The sequence below is a fragment of the Taudactylus pleione genome, unplaced genomic scaffold (genome assembly GCF_031769625.1).
Source record: "Taudactylus pleione unplaced genomic scaffold, aTauple2 ptg000551l, whole genome shotgun sequence".
In the NCBI taxonomy this organism is placed as follows: domain Eukaryota; kingdom Metazoa; phylum Chordata; class Amphibia; order Anura; family Myobatrachidae; genus Taudactylus; species Taudactylus pleione.
In genome coordinates this window covers 1,903,374-1,915,686 of record NW_028284953.1, presented here as the reverse complement: position 1 = coordinate 1,915,686, position 12,313 = coordinate 1,903,374, and the positions used below count along the sequence as shown (strand labels likewise).

Sequence of the window (12,313 nt, the reverse complement as noted above, 5' to 3'; positions counted from 1 at the left end):
TGCCGTGACCCGGATTCGAACCGGGGTTGCTGCGGCCACAACGCAGAGTACTAACCACTATACGATCATGGCAATTTAAGCGAGCCAGGTAGGAGTCGAACCTACAAACTTATGATCCATAGTCAGACACGTTATCCATTGCGCCACTGGCCCAGGTGCCCTGTAGTAATTGAAGTGTCTTTCCTGTTTTTGAGCCTGTTTTAAAGTTTTATGGTTATTGAAGTATATACAGAATCACATTTTGGAAATTGACTGTACACTATCTGCAGGGATTGATTCCCAAAAACGTTTTAGGTACAATAATCCTTGTGACTGCTAAAAGATCTTTCAAAAATGTAATGAACTTAGACAGAGCACAAACATTCTTCTTTCCTGAATTCCAGAATTTATGTCAAATTCCCAGTCCTTTATTAAAATAATTCACAATTAAATTATTCAAAGCATGTTAAGATAGCTTTATAATAAGCATTAAACACAAATAGTGCAAGCACCTTCAAAGAATCTGCTTACTTTCTGAAATTTTCTTAAGATTCAGTATTGTGAAAAAATGGATGATTGAGAAACAAAATCAAAATGTGGTGACCTGTTTTCGAACCGGGGTTGCTGCGGCCACAACACAGAGTACTAACAACTATACGATCACGGCAATTTAAGCGAGCCAGGTAGGAGTCGAACCTACAATCTACAGATCCATAGTCAGACTCGTTATCCATTGCGCCACTGACCCAGGTGCCCTGTAGTAATTGAAGTGTCTTTCCTGTTTTTGAGCCTTTTTTCAGAGTTTTATGGTTATTGAAGTATATACAGAATCACATTTTGGAAATTGACTGTACACTATCTGCAGGGATTGTTTCCCAAAATCGTTTTAGGTAAAATAATCCTTGTGACTGCTAAAAGATCTTTAAAAAATGTGATGAACTTACTCAGACAGAGCCCAAACATTCTTCTTTCCTGAATTCCAGAATTTATGTCAAATTCCCAGTCCTTTAGTACAATAATTCACAATTAAATTATTCAAAGCATGTTAAGATAGCTTTATAATAAGCATTAAACACAAATAGTGCAAGCACCTTCAAAGAATCTGCTTACTTTCTGAAATTTTCTTAAGATTCAGTATTGTGAAAAAATGGATGATTGTGAAACAAAATCAAAATGCTGTGACCCGTTTTCGAAATGGGGTTGCTGCAGCCACAACGCAGAGTACTAACTACTATACAATCACGGCAATTTAAGCGAGCCAGGTAGGAGTCGAACCTACAATCTTCTGATCCGTAGTCAGACGCGTTATCCATTGCGCCTCTGGCCCACGTGTTTTGTAGTAATTGAAGTCTTTCCTGTTTTTGAGCCTTTTTTCAGAGTTTTATGGTTATTGAAGTATATACAGAATCACATTTTGGAAATTGTCTGTACACTATCTGCAGGGATAGTTTCCCAAAATCGTTTTAGGTAAAATAATCCTTGTGACTGCTAAAAGATCTTTAAAAAATGTGATGAACTTACTCAGACAGAGCCCAAACATTCTTCTTTCCTGAATTCCAGAATTTATGTCAAATTCCCAGTCCTTTAGTACAATAATTCACAATTAAATTATTCAAAGCATGTTAAGATAGCTTTATAATAAGCATTAAACACAAATAGTGCAAGCACCTTCAAAGAATCTGCTTACTTTCTGAAATTTTCTTAAGATTCAGTATTGTGAAAAAATGGATGATTGTGAAACAAAATCAAAATGCTGTGACCCGTTTTCGAAATGGGGTTGCTGCAGCCACAATGCAGAGTACTAACTACTATACAATCATGGCAATTTAAGCGAGCCAGGTAGGAGTTGAACCTACAAACTTATGATCCGTAGTCAGACACGTTATCCATTGCGCCACTGGTGCAGGTGCGCTGTAGCAATTGAAATGTCTTTCCTGTTTTTGAGCCAGTTTTGGAGTTTTATGGTTATTGAAGTATATACAGAATCACATTTTGGAAATTGACTGTACACTATCTGCAGGGATTGTTTCCCAAAAACGTTTTAGGTACAATAATCCTTGTGACTGCTAAAAGATCTTTTAAAAATGTAATGAACTTACTCAGACAGAGCCCAAACATTCTTCTTTCCTGAATTCCAGAATTTATGTCAAATTCCCAGTCCTTTAGTACAAAAATTCACAATTAATTTATTTAAAGCATGTTAACATAGCTTTATAATAATCATTAAACACAAATAGTGCAAGCACCTTCAAAGAATCTGCTTATTTTCTGAAATTTTCTCAAGATTCAGTATTGTGAAAAAATGGATGATTGAGAAACAAAATCAAAATGCCGTGACCCGGATTCGAACCGGGGTTGCTGCGGCCACAACGCAGAGTACTAACCTCTATACGATCATGACAATTTAAGTGAGCTAGGTAGGTGTCGAACCTACAATCTTCTGATCTATAGTCAGACGCATTATCCATTGCCCACTGTCCCAGGTGTCTTGAAGCAATTGAAGAGTCTTTCCTGTTTTTGAGCCTGTTTTAAAGTTTTATGGTTATTGAAGTATATACAGAATCACATTTTGGAAATTGACTGTACACTATCTGCAGGGATTGTTTCCCAAAAATGTTTTAGGTACAATAATCCTTGTGACTGCTAAAAGATCTTTAAAAAATGTAATGAACTTACTCAGACAGAGCCCAAACATTCTTCTTTCCTGAATTCTAGAATTTATGTCAAATTCCTAGTCCTTTAGTAAAATAATTCACAATTAAATTATTCAAAGCATGTTAAGATAGCTTTATAATAAGCATTAAACACAAATAGTGCAAGCACCTTCAAAGAATCTGCTTATTTTCTGAAATTTTCTTAAGATTCAGTATTGTGAAAAAATGGATGATTGAGAAACAAAATCAAAATGCCGTGACCCGGATTCGAACCGGGGTTGCTGCGGCCACAACGCAGAGTACTAACCTCTATACGATCATGACAATTTAAGTGAGCTAGGTAGGTGTCGAACCTACAATCTTCTGATCTATAGTCAGACGCATTATCCATTGCCCACTGTCCCAGGTGTCTTGAAGCAATTGAAGAGTCTTTCCTGTTTTTGAGCCTGTTTTAAAGTTTTATGGTTATTGAAGTATATACAGAATCACATTTTGGAAATTGACTGTACACTATCTGCAGGGATTGTTTCCCAAAAATGTTTTAGGTACAATAATCCTTGTGACTGCTAAAAGATCTTTAAAAAATGTAATGAACTTACTCAGACAGAGCCCAAACATTCTTCTTTCCTGAATTCTAGAATTTATGTCAAATTCCTAGTCCTTTAGTAAAATAATTCACAATTAAATTATTCAAAGCATGTTAAGATAGCTTTATAATAAGCATTAAACACAAATAGTGCAAGCACCTTCAAAGAATCTGCTTATTTTCTGAAATTTTCTTAAGATTCAGTATTGTGAAAAAATGGATGATTGAGAAACAAAATCAAAATGCCGTGACCCGGATTCGAACCGGGGTTGCTGCGGCCACAACGCAGAGTATTAACCACTATACGATCACGGCAATTTTAATGAGCCAGGTAGGAGTAGAACCTACAATCTACAGATCCATAGTCAGACACGTTATCCATTGCCCACTGTCCCGGGGGTCTTGTAGTAATTGAAGTGTCTTTCCTTTTTTTGAGCCTGTTTTCAGAATTTTATGGTTATTGAAGCATATACAGAATCACATTTTGGAAATTGACTGTACACTATCTGCAGGGATTGTTTCCCAAAAACGTTTTAGGTAAAATAATCCTAGTGACTGCTAAAAGATCTTTAAAAAATGTGATGAACTTACTCTGACAGAGCCCAAACATTCTTCTTTCCTGAATTCTAGAATTTATGTCAAATTCCAAGTACTTTAGTACAATAATTCACAATTAAATTATTCAAAGCATGTTAAGATAGCTTTATAGTAAGCATTTAACACAAATAGTGCAAGCACCTTCAAAGAATCTGCTTACTTTCTGAAATTTTCTTAAGATTCAGTATTGTGAAAAAATGGATGATTGAGAAACAAAATCCAAATGCCGTAACCCGGATTCGAACCGGGGTTGCTGCGGCCACAACGCAGAGTACTAACCACTATACGATCATGGCAATTTAAGCAAGCCAGGTAGGAGTCGAACCTACAAACTTATGATCCATAGTCAGACACGTTATCCATTGCGCCACTGGCCCAGGTGCCCTGTACTAATTGAAGTGTCTTTCCTGTTCTTGAGCCTGTTTTAAAGTTTTATGGTTATTGAAGTATATACAGAATCACATTTTGGAAATTGACTGTACACTATCTGCAGGGATTGTTTCCCAAAAATGTTTTAGGTACAATAATCCTTGTGACTGCTAAAAGATCTTTAAAAAATGTAATGAACTTACTCAAACAGAGCCCAAACATTCTTCTTTCCTGAATTCTAGAATTTATGTCAAATTCCCAGTCCTTTAGTAAAATAATTCACAATTAAATTATTCAAAGCATGTTAAGATAGCTTATAATAAGCATTAAACACAAATAGTGCAAGCACCTTCAAAGAATCTGCTTACTTTCTGAAATTTTCTTAAGATTCAGTATTGTGAAAAAATGGATGATTGAGAAACAAAATCAAAATGCCGTGATCCGGATTCGAACCGGGGTTGCTGCGGCCACAACGCAGAGTACTAACCACTATACGATCACGGCAATTTAATTGAGCCAGGTAGGAGTAGAACCTACAATCTACAGATCCATAGTCAGACACGTTATCCATTGCCCACTGTCCCGGGTGTCTTGTAGTAATTGAAGTGTCTTTCCTGTTTTTGAGCCTGTTTTCAGAATTTTATGGTTATTGAAGTATATACAGAATCACATTTTGGAAATTGACTGTACACTATCTGCAGGGATTGTTTCCCAAAAACGTTTTAGGTAAAATAATCCTTGTGACTGCTAAAAGATCTTTAAAAAATGTGATGAACTTACTCTGACAGAGCCCAAACATTCTTCTTTCCTGAATTCTAGAATTTATGTCAAATTCCCAGTCCTTTAGTACAATAATTCACAATTAAATTATTCAAAGCATGTTAAGATAGCTTTATATTAAGCATTAAACACAAATAGTGCAATCACCTTCAAAGAATCTGCTTACTCTCTGAAATTTTCTTAAGATTCAGTATTGTGAAAAAATGCATGATTGTGAAACAAAATTAAAATGCCGTGACCCGGATTCAAACCGGGGTTGCTGCGGCCACAACGCAGAGTACTAACCACTATGCGATCAAGGCAATATAAGCAAGCCAGGTAGGAGTCGAACCTACAATCTTCTGATCCGTAGTCAGACGCGTTATCCATTGCGCCACTGGCCCACATGTTTTGTAGTAATTGAAGTGACTTTCCTGTTTTTGAGCATATTTTCAGAGTTTTATGGTTATTGAAGTATATACAGAATCACATTTTGGAAATTGACTGTAGACTATCTGCAGGGATTGTTTCCCAAAAACGTTTTAGGTAAAATAATAATTGTGACTGCTAAAAGATATTTCAAAAATGTGATGAACTTACTCAGAAGGAAGCCCAAACATTCTTCTTTCCTGAATTCTAGAATTTATGTCAAATTCCCAGTACTTTAGTACAATAATTCACAATTAAATTATTCAAAGCATGTTAAGATAGCTTTATAATAAGCATTAAACACAAATAGTGCAAGCACCTTCAAAGAATCTGCTTACTTTCTGAAATTTTCTTAAGATTCAGTATTGTGAAAAAATGGATGATTGAGAAACAAAATCAAAATGCCGTAACCCGGATTCGAACCGGGGTTGCTGCGGCCACAACACAGAGTACTAACAACTATACGATCACGGCAATTTAAGCGAGCCAGGTAGGAGTCGAACCTACAATCTACAGATCCATAGTCAGACTCGTTATCCATTGCCCACTGTCCCGGGTGTCTTGTAGTAATTGAAGTGTCTTTCCTGTTTTTGAGCCTGTTTTCAGAATTTTATGGTTATTGAAGTATATACAGAATCACATTTTGGTAATTGACAGTACACTATCTGCAGGGATTGTTTCCCAAAAACGTTTTAGGTACAATAATCCTTGTGACTGCTAAAAGATCTTTCAAAAATGTAATGAACTTACTCAGACAGAGCCCAAACATTCTTCTTTCCTGAATTCCAGAATTTTTGTCAAATTCCTAGTCCTTTAGTACAATAATTCACAATTAATTTATTCAAAGCATGTTAAGATAGCTTTATAATAATCATTAAACACAAATAGTGCAAGCACCTTCAAAGAATCTGCTTATTTTCTGAAATTTTCTCAAGATTCAGTATTGTGAAAAAATGGATGATTGAGAAACAAAATCAAAATGCCGTGACCCAGATTCAAACCGGGGTTGCTGCGGCCACAACGCAGAGTACTAACCTCTATACGATCATGACAATTTAAGTGAGCTAGGTAGGAGTTGAACCTACAATCTTCTGATCTATAGTCAGACGCGTTATCCATTGCCCACTGTCCCAGGTGCTTTGTAGCAATTGAAGAGTCTTTCCTCTTTTTGAGCCTGTTTTAAAGTTTTATGGTTATTGAAGTATATACAGAATCACATTTTGGAAATTGACTGTACACTATCTGCAGGGATTGTTTCCCAAAAATGTTTTAGGTACAATAATCCTTGTGACTGCTAAAAGATCTTTAAAAATGTAATGAACTTACGCAAACAGAGCCCAAACATTCTTCTTTCCTGAATTCTAGAATTTATGTCAAATTCCCAGTCCTTTAGTAAAATAATTCACAATTAAATTATTCAAAGCATGTTAAGATAGCTTTATAATAAGCATTAAACACAAATAGTGCAAGCACCTTCAAAGAATCTGCTTACTTTCTGAAATTTTCTTAAGATTCAGTATTGTGAAAAAATGGATGATTGAGAAACAAAATCAAAATGCCGTGATCCGGATTCGAACCGGGGTTGCTGCGGCCACAACGCAGAGTACTAACCACTATACGATCACGGCAATTTAATTGAGCCAGGTAGGAGTAGAACCTACAATCTACAGATCCATAGTCAGACACGTTATCCATTGCCCACTGTCCCGGGTGTCTTGTAGTAATTGAAGTGTCTTTCCTGTTTTTGAGCCTGTTTTCAGAATTTTATGGTTATTGAAGTATATACAGAATCACATTTTGGAAATTGACTGTACACTATCTGCAGGGATTGTTTCCCAAAAACGTTTTAGGTAAAATAATCCTTGTGACTGCTAAAAGATCTTTAAAAAATGTGATGAACTTACTCTGACAGAGCCCAAACATTCTTCTTTCCTGAATTCTAGAATTTATGTCAAATTCCCAGTCCTTTAGTACAATAATTCACAATTAAATTATTCAAAGCATGTTAAGATAGCTTTATATTAAGCATTAAACACAAATAGTGCAATCACCTTCAAAGAATCTGCTTACTCTCTGAAATTTTCTTAAGATTCAGTATTGTGAAAAAATGCATGATTGTGAAACAAAATTAAAATGCCGTGACCCGGATTCAAACCGGGGTTGCTGCGGCCACAACGCAGAGTACTAACCACTATGCGATCAAGGCAATATAAGCAAGCCAGGTAGGAGTCGAACCTACAATCTTCTGATCCGTAGTCAGACGCGTTATCCATTGCGCCACTGGCCCACATGTTTTGTAGTAATTGAAGTGACTTTCCTGTTTTTGAGCATATTTTCAGAGTTTTATGGTTATTGAAGTATATACAGAATCACATTTTGGAAATTGACTGTAGACTATCTGCAGGGATTGTTTCCCAAAAACGTTTTAGGTAAAATAATAATTGTGACTGCTAAAAGATATTTCAAAAATGTGATGAACTTACTCAGAAGGAAGCCCAAACATTCTTCTTTCCTGAATTCTAGAATTTATGTCAAATTCCCAGTCCTTTAGTAAAATAATTCACAATTAAATTATTCAAAGCATGTTAAGATAGCTTTATAATAAGCATTAAACACAAATAGTGCAAGCACCTTCAAAGAATCTGCTTACTTTCTGAAATTTTCTTAAGATTCAGTATTGTGAAAAAATGGATGATTGAGAAACAAAATCAAAATGCCGTAACCCGGATTCGAACTGGGGTTGCTGCGGCCACAACACAGAGTACTAACAACTATACGATCACGGCAATTTAAGCGAGCCAGGTAGGAGTCGAACCTACAATCTACAGATCCATAGTCAGACTCGTTATCCATTGCCCACTGTCCCGGGTGTCTTGTAGTAATTGAAGTGTCTTTCCTGTTTTTAAGCCTGTTTTCATAATTTTATGGTTATTGAAGTATATACAGAATCACATTTTGGTAATTGACAGTACACTATCTGTAGGGATTGTTTCCCAAAAACGTTTTAGGTAAAATAATCCTTGTGACTGCTAAAAGATCTTTAAAAAATGTGATGAACTTACTCAGACAGAGCCCAAACATTCTTCTTTCCTGAATTCCAGAATTTACGTCAAATTCCCAGTCCTTTAGTACAATAATTCACAATTAAAGTATTCAAAGCATGTTAAGATAGCTTTATAATAAGCATTAAACACAAATAGTGCAAGCACCTTCAAAGAATCTGCTTACTTTCTGAAATTTTCTTAAGATTCAGTATTGTGAAAAAATGGATGATTGTGAAACAAAATCAAAATGCTGTGACCCGTTTTTGAACCGGGGTTGCTGCGGCCACAACGCAGAGTACTAACTACTATACAATCACGGCAATTTAAGCGAGCCAGGTAGGAGTCAAAACTACAAACTTATGATCCGTAGTCAGACACGTTATCCATTGCCCCACTGGCCCAGGTGCCCTGTAGTAATTGAAGTGTCTTTCCTGTTTTTGAGCCTGTTTTCAGAATTTTATGGTTATTGAAGTATATACAGAATCACATTTTGGTAATTGAATGTACACTATCTGCAGGGATTGTTTCCCAAAAACGTTTTAGGTAAAATAATCCTTGTGACTGCTAAAAGATCTTTAAAAAATGTGATGAACTTACTCAGACAGAGTCCAAACATTCTTCTTTCCTGAATTCCAGAATTTTTGTCAAATTCCCAGTCCTTTAGTACAATAATTCACAATTAATTTATTCAAAGCATGTTAAGATAGCTTTATAATAATCATTAAACACAAATAGTGCAAGCACCTTCAAAGAATCTCCTTATTTTCTGAAATTTTCTCAAGATTCAGTATTGTGAAAAAATGGATGATTGAGAAACAAAATCAAAATGCCATGACCCAGATTCGAACCGGGGTTGCTGCGGCCACAACGCAGAGTACTAACCTCTATACGATCATGACAATTTAAGTGAGCTAGGTAGGAGTCGAACCTACAATCTTCTGATCTATAGTCAGACGCGTTATCCATTGCCCACTGTCCCAGGTGTTTTGTAGCAATTGAAGAGTCTTTCCTGTTTTTGAGCCTGTTTTAAAGTTTTATGGTTATTGAAGTATATACAGAATCACATTTTGGAAATTGACTGTACACTATCTGCAGGGATTGTTTCCCAAAAATGTTTTAGGTACAATAATCCTTGTGACTGCTAAAAGATCTTTAAAAAATGTAATGAACTTACTCAAACAGAGCCCAAACATTCTTCTTTCCTGAATTCTAGAATTTATGTAAAATTCCCAGTCCTTTAGTAAAATAATTCACAATTAAATTATTCAAAGCATGTTAAGATAGCTTATAATAAGCATTAAACACAAATAGTGCAAGCACCTTCAAAGAATCTGCTTACTTTCTGAAATTTTCTTAAGATTCAGTATTGTGAAAAAATGGATGATTGAGAAACAAAATCAAAATGCCGTAACCCGGATTCGAACCGGGGTTGCAGCGGCCACAACACAGAGTACTAACAACTATACGATCACGGCAATTTAAGCAAGCCAGGTAGGAGTCGAACCTACAATCTACAGATCCATAGTCAGACACATTATCCATTGCCCACTGTCCCGGGTGTCTTGTAGTAATTGAAGTGTCTTTCCTGTTTTTGAGCCTGTTTTCAGAATTTTATGGTTATTGAAGTATATACAGAATCACATTTTGGTAATTGAATGTACACTATCTGCAGGGATTGTTTCCCAAAAACGTTTTAGGTAAAATAATCCTTGTGACTGCTAAAAGATCTTTAAAAAATGTGATGAACTTACTCAGACAGAGTCCAAACATTCTTCTTTCCTGATTTCCAGAATTTATGTCAAATTCCCAGTCCTTTAGTACAATAATTCACAATTAAATTATTCAAAGCATGTTAAGATAGCTTTATAATAAGCATTAAACACAAATAGTGCAAGCACCTTCAAAGAATCTGCTTACTTTCTGAAATTTTCTTAAGATTCAGTATTATGAAAAAATGGATGATTGTGAAACAAAATCAAAATGCTGTGACCCATTTTCGAACCGGGGTTGCTGTGGCCACAATGCAGAGTACTAACCACTATACGATCACGTCAATTTAAGCGAGCCAGGTAGGAGTCGAACCTACAAACTTATGATCCGTAGTCAGACACGTTATCCATTGTGCCACTGGCCCAGGTGCCCTGTAGTAATTGAAGTGTCTTTCCTGTTTTTGAGCCAGTTTTGGAGTTTTATGGTTATTGAAGTATATACAGAATCACATTTTGGAAATTGACTGTACACTATCTGCAGGGATTGTTTCCCAAAAACGTTTTAGGTACAATAATCCTTGTGACTGCTAAAAGATCTTTCAAAAATGTAATGAACTTACTCAGACAGAGCCCAAACATTCTTCTTTCCTGAATTCCAGAATTTTTGTCAAATTCCTAGTCCTTTAGTACAATAATTCACAATTAATTTATTCAAAGCATGTTAAGATAGCTTTATAATAATCATTAAACACAAATAGTGCAAGCACCTTCAAAGAATCTGCTTATTTTCTGAAATTTTCTCAAGATTCAGTATTGTGAAAAAATGGATGATTGAGAAACAAAATCAAAATGCCGTGATCCGGATTCGAACCGGGGTTGCTGCGGCCACAACGCAGAGTACTAACCACTATACGATCACGGCAATTTAATTGAGCCAGGTAGGAGTAGAACCTACAATCTACAGATCCATAGTCAGACACGTTATCCATTGCCCACTGTCCCGGGTGTCTTGTAGTAATTGAAGTGTCTTTCCTGTTTTTGAGCCTGTTTTCAGAATTTTATGGTTATTGAAGTATATACAGAATCACATTTTTTAAATTGACTGTACACTATCTGCAGGGATTGTTTCATAAAAACGTTTTAGGTAAAATAATCCTTGTGACTGCTAAAAGATCTTTAAAAAATGTGATGAACTTACTCTGACAGAGCCCAAACATTCTTCTTTCCTGAATTCTAGAATTTATGTCAAATTCCCAGTCCTTTAGTACAATAATTCACAATTAAATTATTCAAAGCATGTTAAGATAGCTTTATATTAAGCATTAAACACAAATAGTGCAATCACCTTCAAAGAATCTGCTTACTCTCTGAAATTTTCTTAAGATTCAGTATTGTGAAAAAATGCATGATTGTGAAACAAAATTAAAATGCCGTGACCCGGATTCAAACCGGGATTGCTGCGGCCACAACGCAGAGTACTAACCACTATGCGATCAAGGCAATATAAGCAAGCCAGGTAGGAGTCGAACCTACAATCTTCTGATCCGTAGTCAGACGCGTTATCCATTGCGCCACTGGCCCACATGTTTTGTAGTAATTGAAGTGACTTTCCTGTTTTTGAGCATATTTTCAGAGTTTTATGGTTATTGAAGTATATACAGAATCACTTTTTGGAAATTGACTGTAGACTATCTGCAGGGATTGTTTCCCAAAAACGTTTTAGGTAAAATAATAATTGTGACTGCTAAAAGATATTTCAAAAATGTGATGAACTTACTCAGAAGGAAGCCCAAACATTCTTCTTTCCTGAATTCTAGAATTTATGTCAAATTCCCAGTACTTTAGTACAATAATTCACAATTAAATTATTCAAAGCATGTTAAGATAGCTTTATAATAAGCATTAAACACAAATAGTGCAAGCACCTTCAAAGAATCTGCTTACTTTCTGAAATTTTCTTAAGATTCAGTATTGTGAAAAAATGGATGATTGAGAAACAAAATCAAAATGCCGTAACCCGGATTCGAACCGGGGTTGCTGCGGCCACAACACAGAGTACTAACAACTATACGATCACGGCAATTTAAGCGAGCCAGGTAGGAGTCGAACCTACAATCTACAGATCCATAGTCAGACTCGTTATCCATTGCCCACTGTCCCGGGTGTCTTGTAGTAATTGAAGTGTCT

The 12,313-nt window shown here is 35.9% G+C and overlaps 7 non-coding genes across 7 annotated transcripts; all 7 read right to left on the bottom strand.

Moving 5' to 3' along the window:
- TRNAH-GUG (transfer RNA histidin (anticodon GUG)) lies at nucleotides 1–72 on the bottom strand. The gene has a single exon. It is a non-coding gene; the product is annotated as a tRNA-His (tRNA).
- Nucleotides 73–80: 8 nt separating this feature from the next.
- On the bottom strand, nucleotides 81–153 carry TRNAH-AUG (transfer RNA histidin (anticodon AUG)). The gene has a single exon. It is a non-coding gene; the product is annotated as a tRNA-His (tRNA).
- A 3,309-nt stretch (nucleotides 154–3,462) lies between these two features.
- On the bottom strand, nucleotides 3,463–3,534 carry TRNAH-GUG (transfer RNA histidin (anticodon GUG)). Its single transcript has one exon. It is a non-coding gene; the product is annotated as a tRNA-His (tRNA).
- Nucleotides 3,535–4,040: 506 nt separating this feature from the next.
- Nucleotides 4,041–4,112, bottom strand: TRNAH-GUG (transfer RNA histidin (anticodon GUG)). Its single transcript has one exon. It is a non-coding gene; the product is annotated as a tRNA-His (tRNA).
- Nucleotides 4,113–5,275: 1,163 nt separating this feature from the next.
- Nucleotides 5,276–5,348, bottom strand: TRNAR-ACG (transfer RNA arginine (anticodon ACG)). The gene has a single exon. It is a non-coding gene; the product is annotated as a tRNA-Arg (tRNA).
- A 2,239-nt stretch (nucleotides 5,349–7,587) lies between these two features.
- On the bottom strand, nucleotides 7,588–7,660 carry TRNAR-ACG (transfer RNA arginine (anticodon ACG)). The gene has a single exon. It is a non-coding gene; the product is annotated as a tRNA-Arg (tRNA).
- Nucleotides 7,661–11,634: 3,974 nt separating this feature from the next.
- On the bottom strand, nucleotides 11,635–11,707 carry TRNAR-ACG (transfer RNA arginine (anticodon ACG)). The gene has a single exon. It is a non-coding gene; the product is annotated as a tRNA-Arg (tRNA).
- Nucleotides 11,708–12,313: the final 606 nt, after the last annotated feature.